General features: G+C 37.8%; 1 pseudogene; it reads left to right on the top strand.

The window, feature by feature from the left end:
• Positions 1 to 1,210: 1,210 nt before the first annotated feature.
• Positions 1,211 to 1,565, top strand: LOC112823688 (large ribosomal subunit protein eL34-like; annotated as a pseudogene).
• Positions 1,566 to 4,598: the final 3,033 nt, after the last annotated feature.

The raw sequence follows: 4,598 nt of genomic DNA on the forward strand, positions 1-4,598 counted from the left end.
TGGGCAATCTCTGTATCTTCCTTTTAATTTTGTTGTAAACCTAATGCTGCTCTAAAATAAATAATGTCTCAAAAAGTGAAAAAAAACCCTTAAAATAATATTTTTTAAACCAAGGTAAAAGTTTATTTTTCTTCTCATGTAAAACAAGTCCAGACATAGAAAGCCTAGATTTGGAAAGATGGTTTCACAAATGACACAGACTCCTTCCTTTAGCTGCTTTGCCAACTTAGCACATGCTTCCATGCTCAAGGTTACCTCATGGACTAAAATAGGCTTCTGGTGTTCCATTCATCACATCCAAATTCCAGTAGGAAGGAAGAAAGTGGAAAAAAACCAAAGTGCCAATCGCTGAGCTAAGTTGGCATCGTTTAAGCAGCCTTCCCAGAAGTCCCTTGTAACATTTATACTTACATATACTTGGCTAGAACTTAACCATATGACTATACTTAACTGCATGCAAGTTTGGGAAATGGATTTTTTTCTCTGAGCACATATTAATGTCCAGAATGAAATCCAAATTCAATTACTAAAAAAGAAGAGATTGGGTGACAACTCAGTCTGTGTCACATCCACTATGTTATATGTGATGTTTTTGTGGGAAATGTCATGCAGCCATTAAAAATAATGAATAAGAGCTATGCCGATTGACTTGGGGTGTGTGGCAGGGGAGGATTTCCACAAGGATTGCTGGGTGAGAAAAGCAAAAATGTATAAAAGTGATAAAATATGATACCATTTTTGAATAACATAAAGCAGCAAAAATCTCTACATATATGTATGCAAATGATATATAAGTATATGAATTTGGGAAATTGCTGAAGGATACTCAGTAAGTTGTCAATGTTTTTTTTCTGGGCAAGGGGAGAAGGGATGACTATCTTTGTGTCGTTCCATTGTTCCACTTGTTATGATAGGCATTTTTGTAAATGTTTTAAAATGTTTTAAAATGTGGAGCAGCTTCCAGATCCAACCTTCAAAACACTGCCTGCCATATATGAAAATTCACAGTAAGCAAGTCCAGGTTGGAGTCTATCATAGGGGATCCTAGTGAAGAACTTAGGCCCTCAGTACAGTTTACCTAAGTTGTTTTAAATTATTTATTTAGGGAAATTATTTACTTAGAACATGTGTTAGCAAGTCATAGTTAACCTTTAAACATGCAAGCACTTCCTTTTTCCTCTTCCAGGGTCAGCATCCAAAGGCATTCAGAATGGTCCAGTGTTTGACCTACCATCCTAGGCTGTCCTACAATACAGCCTCTAACAAAACTAGGCTGCCCGGAACCCCTGATAATAGAATCATTTACCTTTATACCAAAAAGATTGGGAAATCACCAAAATCTGCATGTGATGTTTGCCCAGGCCAACTTCGAGGAGCTAGTGCTGTGAGACCTAAAGTGCTTATGAAGTGGTCTAAAATGAAAAAAACACATCAGCAGGGCCTATCGTGGTTCCATGTGTGGTAAGTGTGTTCGTGACAGGATCAAGCATGCTTTCCTTATTGAGGAGCAGAAAATTGTTGTGCAAGTGTTGAAGGCACAAGCACAGAGTTAGAAAGCTAAATAAAAAAATGAAGCTTTTTTTGAGTAATAAAAAAAATCAAAAGGCAACAAAAAAACATGTGTTAGCTACATAATGTTAGAAAGAACATTGTGTTCTTTTTGAACTAATGGATGTTAACCAATGTTTATAAATATTTAAATATGAATGTAAGGCACAATAATGTCACAATAGATCTTTGTGAATTATCTGGAATACTAACATTTATGAAATTAAACAAAATAACCTTTATGAATTGTATTTAATGTTTACCTATTTAATTCCATTTAGGCCATGAATCTTTCATGAAAAAGTCTTGTTTGGGAATTAGTCACACCTTGCAAGAATAAATCATTCCGTCAACTTGGCTTCATCGAAATTTCATGAAGAAAAACCTTCAAAATCATGTACAACAAATCATATTATAAATTATATTTGATCCAGACATAATAAAGAATATGAAGAGCATGAAAAAATAAAGAAAAATAAATTAATTCCCTACCTACCTGAGCTGACTGTCTATTTGGCATGGAAAATGTCCAGTGTAGTGACCTAAGAAAAAAGCTAGCAGCTGGCAATGCTGAGACACTATTGTTCCAGCACTACAAGGTCAAAATTATTTTCAATGACTATTTAACAATGATATCATAATAATTTTTAAAGTAAAATTTCAGATTTAAATTTATATCTAAATAGTTCAACCAATAATGGCAATATTTGTTTTCTGCCTTGGTTGTGGCCAAATATTGATTTTCTAATACTAGGTCATTGACCATCAGACCAAAAAGTATTCATTGGAAAATGTCCTAGTGGATAAACAGTGATGCTTGACTGCAAACCTCAGGAACATTAATATGCATAATAACGACTTGGGAAGATTGTAATAAACGTCACTTCCTTTCTGAATAGTATTCCTATCCTTCAATACATGTTCTGAGCCAGAAATGGGCATTTTAAACAAGCAACAAGAGCTTTTTCTGCATGTCTCAGGATCATGTTTTGAGAAATACTGCTGTAACAGAAAACTGTTTTAGACTTGGTAAACACTGTTATAGACTGTTTTCATGTTTGTGAAATAAAGATCTGGTATGCAAATGGCACTGTCATATACATAGAGCTTGGAAAGTAATTATGCTGTAGTTTAATACATTTAAAAAAACAACAACGACTAGAATAGGACTCACATCTCTATTCCTGCACCACATTTTTTCTCCCTAGTTAACCTTAAAAATCGAACCAGTTATTTTAAGCCAGTTATTTCACCAAGTAAAAAGATGGCGTTATTCAGGAATAGCAGACAATTGCAATACCAGACAAGTGAGCTGCAGCACAACTACAGGCAAATCTGGGAAACAAAGAGGTACTGCTCTTTTACAAGATAATCAGGGGGTTTGAAAGACTGGTATAAACAAAAAGACCATTGGAGTAAACTGAAAACTTGTAGTGGCTTCTCATTGGCCAAGTTGTGACCGTCTCTCATTGGCTGGGCTGTTGGCGGGGCATTGGATAAGGAAAGGCTTTCTTCCTCCTGCTGAAGTAGTAAAGTAGTATCCACCTACAAGGTCAGTCTCTTCCTGTTGGGTCTGTTATTGAATAAGAGTAGTAGGGTGTGAGAGTTCTTTCTGCCCAGTATGACCAATGGAATGGAGTTGGTAGATAAATCTGTGAAACTTTTTTTTTTTTTTAACTGTTTTGCAAGACGAGGCTGGTATAATTTCTCTGTGGTGGGAGTATAGCTGGGGTCGGGAGTTGGCATGCAGGAATAAAGAAGAATAAAACTGGAAAGCAGTGAGTAACTATACTCAAGAACCATGAATCCAATCCTATAATAACACATTACAGCTTCCATCCCTAAATTTATTTTCAGTGAAATAAAAGCACCCATCTAAGTGACGTTGTGCTGGGAATCAGGACATGAGAATCATTATAGAATATCTTAGTTCCAATTCCATAAACCTGTACCTTGAAATAAAATCCCAAATGCAAATAATACATCTCAATCACCTTGTAAATCACTTTTCTGTATTGGTTCTTTCTCTCAATCGTTAGCCAAAACTAGATCTGGGACAGATTCCAGGCCAGGACAAAAATGCAAAATTTTATTCTCCCCATTCTTTGATTATCTTGCTCTGAATTGAAGCGGATGCTTGGCAATTAGCTGCTGGGGAACAAATTTTTCTGATTAACTCTTCATTAATGGAGTTGACCAAGTAACTTGTAAACTTTCGGTCATCTTTTTCCCTTCCTATTACTGGAGTCCAGCGTGTAGTCTTCATATCTTAGAGACCATAGACATATAAAGGGTTCTTAAAAATAGTCTAGTCCTGCCAACCAGTTTGACAGTGCGGAACTGAACCCAGCTTTTTTTGAATTGTTGCTCAAAGTGAAACGGCTTGGGTTCCTGGCAGAACTAGGGCTCAAGTTTAGGGATTCCGACACTTAGAAAACGAAGCCCTTGAGCATTTTTTCCTAAAACACCCTGTGTAAGTGATTTAGAATGGTCTTAATGGGCGGAGATGCAAAATGGTGCGATCTTCTGCCCTAAGTTTGGCACTCAGGAACAGTAGTACGTATGGAGGGTGGGTAGCAAGAACATTGGAACTACAGGCAGCCCTTAACTTCAGTCCTGGTCTCCAGTGATAGTTCTAACACTAAAGAACCGCGTGCCCTTACCAAACGTGCTTAACTTCTTTGAGGGAAGGCAACTGGGACAAACCTGGTCAGTCAGACGGAGTTGTCCAATTACTCTGATCACTTTCCTTTCCCCACTTGAGAATTATAAACACTAAAGGGAATAATATATGGTAAATTACTTAGAATAATGCCCGTAGCATATTAAGGTTCCATATTCTCGTTGGTTATTATTATACTGCCAATCTTTGAGAGGCGGAGCGCACGCACAGTAACGCGCCAGACGCAAGCACTAACCCGAGGGCGCGCACCTTAAAGCGCGGGCACTGTGAATGAAACGCGCGCTGGTCCGGGCGTGACGTAATCAGGGGCAGGCCCGGCAGATGGGGGCGTTTGCTTCCGGGGGCAAAGGCGCTTTACTTCCGGGAG

Source organism: Callorhinus ursinus, unplaced genomic scaffold, assembly GCF_003265705.2.
Source record: "Callorhinus ursinus isolate GAN/ISIS: 27379988/994484 unplaced genomic scaffold, GSC_fseal_2.0 scaffold5, whole genome shotgun sequence".
NCBI lineage: Eukaryota > Metazoa > Chordata > Mammalia > Carnivora > Otariidae > Callorhinus > Callorhinus ursinus.